We start from the raw sequence: 13,781 nt of genomic DNA on the forward strand, positions 1-13,781 counted from the left end.
CTCAAAGAAAAGGTAAAATCAGAAAAGTCCCAAACACAAAATGTCCAAGAAATCAAGGATGCCATGCAAAGATGAAATCTAAGAATAATAGGAATTGAGGAAAAAGAAAACTCTAGGCTCCAAGGCCCAGAAAATATTTTCAAGAAAATCATAGAAGGAAAATTTCCCTACTTAAAGAAAGAGATGTCCATAAATATACAAGAGGCCTACAGAACACCAAATAGACTAGACCAGAAAAGAAATATACATCACGTCACATCATAGTCAAAACACTAAATCTACAGAACAAAGAAAAGATATTAAAAGCAGCAAGGGAAAAAGGCCAAGTAACATATGAAGGTATCCCTATCAGTATCACACCGGACTTCTCATCAGAAACTATGAAAGCCAGAATGGCCTGAGCAGGTGTCATGCAGACTCTAAGAGAACATAGATGCCAACCCAGACTACTATACCTACCCTGCAAAGCTTTCAATCAACATAGATGGAGAAAACAAAACATTCCATGACAAAACTAAATTTATGCAATATCTACACACCAAACCAGACCTACAGAAAATGATAGAAGAAAAACTCCAATCCAATGAAAACAACTTCACCCAAGAAAACATAGCATATACAAATAATATCCCAACAAAAATTAAAAGAAAACAAGCAGACCACCGACTCCAATATAAAAAAAATCTAACATTCATCAGTCACTATTATCTATCAACATCAATAGACTCAATTCTCCAATAAAAAGACTCATAGTAAGAGAATGGGTAAGGAATCGGGATCCAACTTTCTGCTGCATCCAAGAAATGTACCTCTGCAACAAAGACAAACACTACCTCAGAGTAAAGGGCTGGAAAAATGTCTTTCAACCAAACAGACTCAGAAAACAAGCTGGAGTAGCTATCCTAATATTTAATAAAATAGACTTTCAACCAAAATTAATAAAAAAAAAATTCGGAGGGGCCCTACATTCTCATCAAAGGAAAAAAATCCACCAAGAGGACATCACAATTCTGAACATCTATGCTCCAAATACAACAGTGCCTGTATTCATAAAGGAAACATTATTAAAACTCAAATCACACATCGATCCCAACATCTTAATAGAGGGAGACTTCCACACCCCACTTTCACCAAGGGACAGATCATCTAGATAGAAGATAATAAAGAAATAAAGGCACTTACAGGGGACCTAAATCAAATGAACCTAATAGATGTCTACAGAACTTTCCACCCAAACTCAAAAGAGTATACCTTCTTTTCAGCACCTCATGGAACCTTCTCCAAAATAGACCATATAGTTGGTCACAAAGCAAGCCTCAACAGATACAAGAGGATTGAAATAATCCCCTGTATTCTATCTGAACACCATGGACAAAAGCTGCACCTCAACAACAATGGAATCAGAAAAAAAAGCCATAAGCACATGGAAACTGAACAACTTGCTGCTCAATGACAGCTGGGTTAAGGAAGAAATAAAGAAAGAAATTAAAGACTTCCTAGAATTCAATGTAAATGAAGGTACAACATACTCTAAGGTATGGGACACAATGAAAGCAGTGCTCAGAGGAAAATTCATAGCACTAAGTGCCTTCAAGAAGAAATTTGTGACATATCATACAAGCAACTTAATGGCCCAACTGAAAGCCTTAGAAAAAAAAAGAAGCAAATATACCCAAGAAGAGCAGACGACTGGAAAAAATCAAACACAGGGCTGAAGTCAATCAATTAGAAAAAAAATAAAACTATTAAAAGAATCAATGAAACCAAGAGCTGGTTCTCTGAGAAAAATCAACAAGATAGACAAACTTTTAGGTAAACTTACTAAAAGTCAGAGAGAAACTATCCAAATCAGAAAAATAAGAAATTAAAAGGGAGACATAACTACAGACAGTAAGGAAATCCAAACAATCATTAGGTCATACTACAATAGCCTATATGCCACAAAATTCCAAAATCTAAAAAAAAAAAAAGATAATTTTCTATATAGAGTCCATCTACCAAAATTAAGTCAAGATCAGATAGAAAGATTGAATACTCCTATATCCCCCAAGGAAATAGAAGCAGTCATCAACAATCTCCCTTCCAAAAACAGCCCTGTACCAGAGGGGTTCAGTGCAGAATTCTACCAGACCTTCAAAGGAGTGCTAACTCTAATTCTCTCCAAACTATTCCACAAAATAGAAACAGAAGGAACATTACCAAACTCATTCTATGAAGCCACAGTCACCTTGATATCTAAACCACATAAAGACCCAACAAAAAAAAGAGAACTTCAGACCTATCTCTCTTATGAACATTGATGCAAAAATACTCAATAAAATACTTGCAAACAGAATCCAAGAACACAGCAAAGATAGCCACCTTGACCAAGTAGGCTTCATCCCAGGCATGCAAGGGTGGTTCATCATATGGAAATCCATCTATGTAATGCACCACATAAACAAACTTGAGAAAAACCACATGATCATCTCCTTAGATGCGGAAAAAGCATTTGGCAAAGTCCAACACCCATTATTGTTTAAAGTCTTGGGGAGATCAGGGATACAAGGCACATACCTAAACATAGGAAAGGCAATATACAGCAAGCCTATAGCCAACATCAAACTCAATGGAGAGAAACTTAAATCAATCCCACTGAAATCTGGCACATGACAAAGCTGCTCACTCTCTTCATATCTCTTCAACTTAGTACTTGAAATCCTAGCTAGAGCTATAAGACAACTAAAGGAGATCAAGGGGATAAAAATCAGAAAGGAACAGGTCAAAGTGTCACTAGTCGCAGATAATATGATAGTATTCATGAACAACCCCAAAAATTCAACCAGAGAACTCCTTCAGCTGATAAACATCTTCAGCAAAATGGCAGGATACAAAAACAACTCAAAAAAGAATCAGAAGTCCTGCTGTATACCCAAGACAAAAAGGCCAAAGAAGATATCAGAGAAACAACAATATTCAAAATAGCCACTAATAACATAAAGTAACTTGGTGTGACACTAACCAAGCAAGTGAAAGACCTGTTTGAAAAAAACTTTAAGTCTCTGAAGAAGAAATTGAAGAAGATATCAGAAGATAGAAAGGTCTCCCATGCTCATGAGTTGGTAGGATTAACATTGTGAAAATGGCCATGCTGCCAAAAGCAATCTACAGATTCAATGCAATTCCCATCAAAATACCAACTCGGTTCTTTACAGACCTTGAAAGAAAGATTCTCAGCTTCATATGGAGAAACAAAAAAACCCAGAATCTCTAACACGATCCTGTACAACAAGAGATCATCTGGAGGTATCTCCATCCCTGAACTCAAGCTGTACTACAGAGCAATAGTAATATAGACTTCATGGTATTGGCATAGAAACTGAAAGGAGGATCTACGGAACTGAATAGAAGACCCAGAAATAAACCCACACACCTATGAATACTTGATTTTTGACAAAGAAGCCAAAACCATTCATCTTCAACAAATGGTGCTGGTCCAACTGGATGTCTACATGCCAAAAAATGAAAATAGATCCATATTTATCACCCTGCACAAAACTAAAGTCCAAGTGGATCAAAGACCTCAACATAAAACCAGATATTTTAAATTGGTTAGAAGAAAAAGTAGGGAACAGCCTAGAACTCATTGGCACAGGAGACAACTTCTTGAACAGAACACCAACAGCACAAGCTCAAAGAGCAACAATCAATAAATGGGACCTCCTGACTGAAAAGCTTCTGTAAAGCAAAACACACTGTTGTCAAAACAAAAGAACAGCCTACAGAATGGAAAAGGATCTTTGCCAAACCTGTATCTGACAGAGGGCTGATATCCGGCATGTATAAAGAACTAAGAAAGTTAAAAAGCAAGAAATCAAGTACTCCAATTAAAAAAATATGGGGTACGGAGCTTATACAGAGCTAAACAGAGAATTTACTGTAGAGGAAGATAGAATGGCAGAGAAACACTTAAAGAGATGCTCAACATCCTTAGCCATCAGGGAGTTGCAAATCAAAACCACCCTGAGATTTCACCTTACATTCATCAGAATGGCTAAGATTAATAACTCAAGTAACAACACATACTAGAGAGGTTGTGGAGAAAGGGGAACCCAACTCCACTGCTGCTGGGAATGTAAACTGGTACAACCACCTTGGAAGTCAATCTGGCACTTTCTCAGACAATTAGGAATAGTGTTTCCTAAAGATCCAGCTATACCACTCCTAGGCATATACCCAAAATTTGTTCAAGTACACAACAAGGACATTTACTCCACCATGTTTTAGCAGCTTTATTTGTAATAGCCTGAACCTGGAAACAACCCAGAGGTCCATCAACGGAGGAATGGATACAGAAATTGTGGCATTTTTACACAATGGGATACTACTCAGCAATCAAAAACGAGGAAATCATGAAATTTGCAGGCAAATGGTGGGATCTGGAAAATATCATTCTGAGTAGGTATTCCAGAAGGAGAAAGACAGACATGGTACTCACTCATATCGTCCTATAAGATATGATAAACATAATGAAATCTATACACCTAAAGAAGATAAACAAGAAAGAGGATCCGGGGCAAGATGATCAATCCTCACTTAGAAAGACAAATGGGAGGTGCATTGGACTTAGGAGAAAACAAGTAACAGGACAGGAACCCACCACAAAGGGCCTCTGAAAGACTCTACCTAGCAGTGTATCAAAGCAGATACTAAGACTCATAACCAAGCCTTTGGCAGAGTGTAGGAAATCATATGAAAGAAGGGGAGTTTGTATCACGTGGAAAGGGTAGGAGCTCCACAAGGACCAAATATATCTGGGCACATGGGACTTTTATGAGACTGACACTCCTTCAAGGACTATGTATGGATATAATCTATAACCTCTGCTTGGATGAAGCCCGTGGTAACTCAGTAACCAATTGGTTTCCCATAGTAAGGGGAACAGGAACTATTTCTGACAGGAACTCAATGGCAGGCTCTTTGACCTCCCCACCCCTCAGGGAGGAGCAATCCTGCTAGGCCAAAGAGGAGGACTTTGCAGCCAGTCCTGAAGATACCTGATAAAACAGGGTCAGATGAAAGGGGAGGAGGTCTTCCCCAAGCAGTGGACTTGGAAACGGGCAGGGAGGAAATGAGGGAGGGAGGGATTGGAGACTGTTTATTCCTAGGTACTGTACTCTTTTAGAACTTATTGAGAATAGATTTAGTGTTTCACCTTATCTGGTTTTTTCCTTGTTCTTGTAAAGAAATACAATTAAAATCTTTACTTTGGCTTTTATATGTTACTAAATGTTTTCAGTCAAAAAAAAAAAAGAAGGAGGAGAGGAGGAGGAGGTCCTCCCCAATCAGTGGACTTGTAAATGGGCAGGGAGGAGATGAGAGAGGGAGGGTTTGGGAGAGAATTAGGGAGCAGGATACAGCTGGGATACAGAGTTAATAAAATGTAACTAATAATAATAATAAAATAAAAAATATTAAATTGTCTGCATTGATAAAATTTGGTTTTGACTTTTAAAATTATGGTTATACTTTGTGACTTCATTCCTTAAAAGGGTACTTTATTTTGATATTGCAAAAATCAATTTATGGTTTAAATTATGTTTAAGGCAATAAAACATTTTAAAGTTCATCAGGCATTTTAGACAATGACCTTGGGCATTCAAATAGAGAACTTGGAACACATTCTCAATACTTTGGGGAAGGACAAAAGATTTTGGTATTTATTTTGTTAATTTACCAAATGAAACCAAGCCATACAATTTGAGTCAATTAAAAAATCACAGTGTTTATAATGTATTATATCAGAATGATAAAATAACGAAAACAGTTCTGATGAAAACTTTTACATGGTCTGAAAATCAAGAAAAATATCTTAAAATAAAAAGAACTGGGCTGGGGAAAGACTAACCTGAAGGTATTATGGAATGTTATAGAAGGTATGAACTGTATTTGCTTTGTTTTTTCATACCTGCAAGCATGATCTGAGAGAGAACTGTAAGATATGTTGCTCTTCATTTAAAAGACTAATGTTTCTTCCAAACAAAATGGGTTGTTCTTGTTGTTGTTGTTGTTTTGTTCTTCTTTGCAGCTCTATGTTAGCCCAGGGTTATATAGGGGTATATTCAAGTCCTTGTTAGTTATTATAAAAATATATCACTGGTTGCCAGTTCCTATATAGATGATTTAATCCTGTTTCTTTCAGGCCAATAGGTTTGAAATGGCCAGAACTGTCCACCTCTGCTAAGGTTGACAGCTGTGTTTAGTTTTCCATTTAGTGCTAAATGAAACTTTTATCCTTTATGCTTTTTTGCTGTTCAGTCTTAATGCAATATCATAGGATGAGTAAGATTTGCTAGCCCTTCTATGTATTGTATCTGATTGAAATAATAGAGAATGAACACTTCATAGAAAATAGAGACAAACTCCATAGCAATAAACAATGGGAATTAGTTGGAAATTAGGTGGGAAAATTCTGTAGACCTCTTCTGTCTACTTCCTCCTGATTAGGGTCAATGGGTCTGTAGGGGATTACCAAAACAACTTTATTAGGATACCAACAGCCCAGTCCAAAGATCAATACCAAGTAGCAACATGAAGTCAGAAAAAGCTGCAAGACTCACTTGAATTGCCTGGAGAAGTTCTCTGGAATGTTTCTCTCCTCAAAGTCAAGTGTCAGAGCACTAATACCAGTGCAGACACGTCAACCCAAAAAAACGAAGCCTCACTGTGTGGGAACCTATATATATATATATCTTCTCCTCAGAGTCCTCCCAGAGATGGTCTCAGCTGCCCAAAGTCACACCCCTTGCATGTTAGGGGTCAGAGCAAAATATCACATGCTCTCCCACCAGCCAACCTAGAGCAAAACATCATGTGCCCCACTTGCAGTAAAACATCACATGACAAAACTGAGTCTTCAGGGAAACCAGAAACTTCCACATCACATATTTATTTCTGTTTTAAAATATATATATATATATATATATATATATACCTTTTACATTAACAATCCACACACAATAAGAATAATTATAATTATGGGAACCATAAGACTAGAACTATATGTCAAATAACACTCAAACAAAACTACATTAAATTTCTATCAATAAATAATAATTAAACAAAATAGCTTTTACATTTCCAAAGTCATACAAAATAACCTAAATTTCTATCAATATACAATAGTCACACAAAATAACCTTAAATTTCTATCCACATACAATACAAAATAACCTTAAATTTTCACAAAATAACCTTAAATTTTTATCAATATACATTAATTCATACCTAGGCAAAGTAACACATCAAATGACCAAAAACATCCTCCCCACCTTCTGAGAATGGGAATATCCTATATGCAAAGATATCTTTTGAGTACCCTATGAAAATCTGGGATATTGGCCATGTCCCATGAAAGCTAGCTGAATATTTGTTGTCCATTATTTCTGTTTTCTGGTCTCTGTGATGTGTCTAGTCTCTGTGTTGTCTGTCCTTTGGGCTAGCCCTCTTGAAAATGATTTGCATGCAAATTTTAGAAAAATCAGTAATTGAGGTAAAACAAAACAAAACAGAACAAGTTTGCAGGAGTGAATCACTTGGGCTATTTGCTTTGTGAAGACCCTCATGGCTCAGGTGATGAGAGGTTTTTCTGGTCAAAACTAATCTATATAATTTTTTTGGTAAGCATATTTTGACATTCCCTGTAGATACATAAGCCTAACCAGATCCCCATCTCATAACTATTGCAGATTTCCATCCTATTACCGCATCCTTAAAGTATATTGGTTGACCTAGATCTTCAGTGGTTTTTTTGTTTGTTTCTTTGGGGTTTTTTTGTTTGTTTGTTTGTTTTTAGTAACCCAGTGTCTCTCAGGTGCTGTTGTTCCTTTTTTTCCAAACATTAAGAAAATTTAGAATTAACAAAGCATTATTTAGTTTGTCCCTGGGTTTTTTTTTTTTTGTTTTTTTTTTTTTTTTACTTTTCCTTTTTGTTTAATAAACGTCTCTTCGAAGGTGCGATTGGTCCTTTCTTCAACTCCTTGTCCTGTAGGATTGTAATACCTGTAATGTGCTTTATATTGTAATATGCAAAGAATCATAGGATGAGTAAGATTTGCTAGCCCTTCTATGTATTGTATCTGATTGAAATAATACAGAATAAATACTTCATAGAAAATAGAGACAAACTCCCTGGCAATAATCAATGGGAATCGGTTGGAAATCAGGTGGGAAAATTCTTCCCAATGTTACAGATATGGTTTAGAAAAAGAGCCATTGTGATAATTTGCCTTAGCCATTGTGATTGTGTGCCTCAGAAAAGGTCAGCCCACCCTGCTAAACTTTACCCAATTCTGTAAAGGCAAGGCTTATGGTCCCTGCTTGCTGCCATGGAACACCCTGATCACAGACTTTCCCTTTAAAAATCCTGTTCACTCAGAGCTCAGGGTCCGACTTCTCTACTGCTGTGTTAGTGAGACTTGGGTCCTGAGTTTAATCGCTCTTGTAATAAAGCTCTCTTGCAATTGCATTGAGTCATCTCCTGGTGGTCTCTGAGGGTCCAGTGAACCTGGCATCACAGTAGTAGGCCTTTTATTTGAAAAGGGAAACAGTTTTGCCTTCCTTACAGGCTTCATGTTAGTTGTTTATTTTATTATAAATAGTTGGATAAAAAGATATAAAATTTATATAAAATTTAAGGATCTGGAGAAAAGTTTCAGAGTTAAAAAATTAATGAAAGGTTCTAAATAAATATTTTAAGGCAATGTTTCAGATTTCTCCCCCCTTCTCTGCTATTGATATGCTTATATTGTTATAAGATTTCAGAAGTATAGGCTTATAATATTGATTAATAAAATTGGGATACAGTGATGGAATACTGACTGCTTATTTTCCAGTCACAATCTTGAGATTTTAATTTTCTCTTGGTTGTCTTCTGGAGATAGACTTAAAGATGCATTTCATCATGCTCAGATTATCTGTCCAAAATGTTTATTTGACCCAAAAAGTCAGAGATTTTACTATGGCATTTTGAATATCTGTGACTTTGGAGGTAGACTTTGATACAGGATTTAGGAATATTTTAAATTTATTTCTTCTAGTTGTTTTGTTAAGGAAAGCCCAAGCATTCAGAGTTTAATACTAAAGCCATTAATGTATATCTGCCAAACTTTTCAGTGTAACATGGAGATGGGGACGAAAAGTAAATGCTGAGTGTATAAAAAATGGCCAAGCTCCATTGGTGCTGATTACAAACAGCTGTACCCACAATTAAAATGTTAAAGTTTCAGACCATGGACACATTTAAATTTTTATAAAGGTTGCTAAAGAAATAGCTAAGAAGAATTGGCACTCATTCCCATTGGATGCAGTTTTATCTTATTTTTCTGAGTCTTTTTATTTATTTCCTTTAGCAAACTCTAACTTTTAGCATTTATTAGACAATTTTTAGTTTTTGTGTCTAGTTTGAATTTGCCTCAGCAGATTTTCACCTGGTTGAGACTGCAAACTGACATCTGACATCTGAACTTGCTAGAAGCTGACTTGATTGCTCACTGCCTCCTCAGATAGATCAACAACTAACCAGAGGCTTCTGAGGACCACCCCATTCCCAGGCTTTGGCTGGCATTTCAGCCTCCCTAGCCCCTGATGCCAAAGGTCCTATTGTCACATTGAATACATTTTAGAAGAAGAGACCACTGGCCCAAAATTCTACCTACAGGCTGAAATGCTAAGTCAAAGGGGGGCCCTGACATTAGCTATTATCTTGGGGACATACTTAGCTGGAGCAGAAACTAGTACTGCAATACTGCAATTCTTTTGTTCAGTTTTGGATCATGCTTGCTTAACAAGTTCTTAGGATATATTAGGCAAAAACTACAGTTGATGGTAATGAGAACCCAATACTGCCAGTTAAAATCTGTCCATGGAATGTAAGAGCCCAAGATTGGCCTCTTTATTTACAAGAAAGGGGGTGAGAAATGAAGAGTTAAAGTTATCCTGAATGACTCCATTTTGAAATGAGGAGCCATCTTGATTGGGGGCTGAACTCAAGTATCAGGAAATATCACACAATGTGCACCTGGCAGAAAACAAATTTGGCTCTTCTAGCAATGGCCTCCAGGAAATATCACAGAATAAATGTTTATTAAAAAAATAGAGACAATCTCCCTGGCAATAATTAATGAGAATCAGTTGGGAGTATTCTCCCCAAAATTTCAGATGTAGTTTAGAAGAATGGCAATTGTGCTTATTTAAAGAGTCACCTCTCCCCTATGGCTTTTACTCAATCCTATAACATCAAGGCATGAACCCACATACTTTCTGTCATGGAAACTGATCACCCAGCCCCCGCTTGCCATCAAGCAAAGCTCCTGCTTGCAATCTTTCCCTTTAAACACCCTGCACACACAGAGCTCAAGATCCCACTTCTCTACTGCTGTGTCAGTGAGACTTGGATGAGGTCACTCCCTCTTCTCATAAAGCTCTCTTGCATGGAGTCATCTCATGGGAGTCTCTGAGCGTCCCATGATCGCGGTATTACAACCTGAATTCCTTTGGCATTCACTTCCCAAAGAGAACCATCCCACAAAGTGCACCTTCCCTTTTCTCACTCAAAGAATGAGAACCTTTATGATCAGAGCCCAAGCTTCCTGCTCCAGAGGATTGCAGCTCTCCTGTAAGAGGCTGCTCCCACTCTCCTGAGGCATGCTCTTCTCTGCACAGGATGCAAAATTAGGAGCACATTGCTTACAAAGGAGGTGACTTGAATTGATCACCTGCAAAAATTCAAGGGACAGATTTGAGAAAAGGAGTACCAGTTACCCTAACCTTAAAGCCACCTGGAAACCACTTAGTAGACACACTCTAGAAATCTAACTGAGGAGCCAAAAGTCAAAGTATCAAAGCCAATTGACTGATTTATGCTGTACTGAGGGATGAGCAACATTGGAGCCAGACTCACAAGAGTTCTAGGCTGGGAACTGCTGAGCTGATTGAATCACAGAAACTATTTCTGTGTTCTGTAAGCTGAGTGAATCTCTCCAAGATGTTAAGAACTGAGCAGAAAAAAGAGATGTAGGTTCCATTTTACACATCACTTTACAGAATGGGAAACATCACACAGCACAATCTTGGGTACTGTTGACTATATGCTGCACCTTTGGAAACCTGAATAATCTCTTACTACTAAGGCCCAGCAGAGGAATCGTCAGTTCTAAGGTTGAAGAAGACTGAATTCACCAAGGGAGAATGCAGAACATGAGGTGTTGAGTACCTGAATTCTGTGATTGAATTGAAAACCTCCGAGATAGTCATAAACCACACCTTCAGTTAGATCTGGGAAAGTATTTCCAAGGAGGATTCTCTGAGGGAAAAGTATAAGACCATTAACAAAACTGGGAGGAGCCATCACACAGACTACTTACTGGTCTGTTTGAAATAAAAGGCAGAAAGAATCCCACATTCACAGCTTCATGGCTCTGCTTCCTGCACAACATATACGAGATCTCCTCTTGTCTTCCATGCTGTGAAGACTCAGACCTCTGACAAGGTAGAGACAACACCCTTCCCTGATTATGTTCCTGGAAGGGATGAGTGTAACACTATCACAAGTGTAAACAATATCTGGACAGAGACTGACTTCATCCTTTTTATGGAATATTGACCAAAGTATGCTCAATACAGTTGTGATGTCCATTTATGTTCCCAATAGGACAACTTCAGGAACTTAGTAAAATACAAAACAGCAGGGCACAACTTTTAGAAGAATTTTGCTTGACATGAATTAGGTAGACCCAGTTCAAATGCAGATTTTTGCAGTAGGAAAACACACACACTTTTAATCCAGATCTTGGGGCTACAAGACACACCTCTAATTGGGCCACGCCTTCTACTATAAGCCTATATAAGCACATGAAGAGGGAAACTCTGGTTCTTTGCCTGCTTGCCCTCAACTTGATAGCAAGTGGATCACTTCACTGGCATTTGAGCCTACTTGTTCAGAAGTCCAGCATATATACTGAAGACACCTGAGACTTCTAGACTTTTGGATTAAGTAAGTACTGGCTTTAACTATTGTGGGATTAGCTGGACTGCAGTTTGTAAGTCATTGTCATAATTCCTCTTTCTGTATGTATATAGAGAAGTTCATTCTGTACATTGTTACTCTACAAGACCCCGACTGAAACCACATGAATGAAATGAGAGTCTCTAATATTTTCCATTCTTCAGAAGTTGGATATGAAAGCTAAATCTAGTTATTATTGACCTAAGTGTCAAGATACACCACACACACACACACACACACACACACACACACACAAACAAACAATTTAGCAGTGGCTAGTGGCTGGTGCTAACTTCTCTGACTAATGTTCAAGTCTAGATAAATATTTTCAGAGAGATACAAATGTCCAAAGTCATAGAAAGGGGAACCTAGGAGAATTTGAAACTAAACATTAATAATTATCTATAATTTTGTCATTCATGGTAAAGACATAAGAAATCCTAACTCTTTTTGTGTGTTTGTTTGTTTTTTTGGTTTTTTTTTTTTTCTGGTCCAGTTTAACTTCTAAGCTACCTCCAGGAGAAATGTCTGACAACTTGGTAGCTGAGAGCTGGGGCTCCACACAGATCACCGTCCAGACATTTTCCTTCAGGTGGACCATAAGCAACTTCTCCTTTTGCATGGAGGAAATGAGGGAAACCATTGAAAGTGCGACTTTCTCATCAGGAGCCAATGACAAACTGCACTGGCGTTTGAGTGTAAACCCCACTGGGAGCGATAAAGATAGCAAAGATTACGTGTCAGTTCATCTACTCTTGCTCCGCTGTCCAAAAAGCCCTGTTTGGGCAAAGTTCCACTTTTGGATCATAAATGCCGAAGGAGAGAAATGCCTAGGACTATGGAGCCAAATTGTCTTTAGGTTTGTGCCTGGTGGTGGCTGAGGATTCAAAAAATTCATCCTTAGAGATTTCCTGTTGTCCCAGGCAGAACACCTTCTTCCTGAGGACCACCTGACCCTCCTGTGTGATGTGTGTGTGGTTCAAGACTCCTGCAGCACTCCAGGACAGAACATGATAACGGCAATCAAGGTTCCAAGCTGCACTTTGACAGATGAGCTAGGAGCACTGTGGAAGAATTCCCGATTCACAGACTGCTGTTTCTTGGTATCTGGTCAGGAATTCTGGGTTCACAAGGCCATCTTAGCAGCTCGACCTCCAGTTTTCAGAGCCATGTTTAAAGATGACATGGAGGAGAGGCAGAAGAACAGAGTTGAGATCAAGGACCTGGAGCCTCAAGTCTTCAAGGAGATGATGGGCTTCATTTACACGGGGAAGGCACCAAACCTCCACAATATGGCCACTGGTGTGCTGACAGGTATGGCCTGGAGCGCTTGAAGGTCATGTGTGTGGATGCCCTCTGCAGGGACCTCTCAGTGGAGAATGCTGCTCACACTCTCATCCTGGCTGACCTCCAGGATGAGAGCAGTATGAAAATGCAGAGCAGCTGAAAATGCAGGCACTGGATTTCATTACACTTCATGCTTCTGAGGTCTCTGAGACTTCCGGGTGGAAGGTCATGGTGGATTTCCATCCCCAGTTGCTGGCTGAAGCATTCCACGCCCGGGCTTCTGCACAGAGCCCTTTCCTGGAACACCCTCTCAAACGCCTGAAGAGATAGATGTTAGCAATGCTTCCTGTGACCTATAACTGTCTTCCTGAAGTAGCAGCCACTATTGTTACCAGCAACTCCCAGGTAGACTATGGCATTAGTGCGGCGTTTACATTGAATCTTGGGAAGG

The 13,781-nt window shown here is 38.5% G+C and overlaps 1 pseudogene; it reads left to right on the forward strand.

Annotated features, from left to right (window-relative positions):
* Nucleotides 1–12,561: 12,561 nt before the first annotated feature.
* Nucleotides 12,562–13,660, forward strand: LOC110544877 (speckle-type POZ protein-like; annotated as a pseudogene).
* The last annotated feature ends 121 nt before the right edge of the window (nt 13,661–13,781 follow it).

Source organism: Meriones unguiculatus, chromosome 10 (assembly GCF_030254825.1).
Source record: "Meriones unguiculatus strain TT.TT164.6M chromosome 10, Bangor_MerUng_6.1, whole genome shotgun sequence".
Lineage (NCBI taxonomy): Eukaryota > Metazoa > Chordata > Mammalia > Rodentia > Muridae > Meriones > Meriones unguiculatus.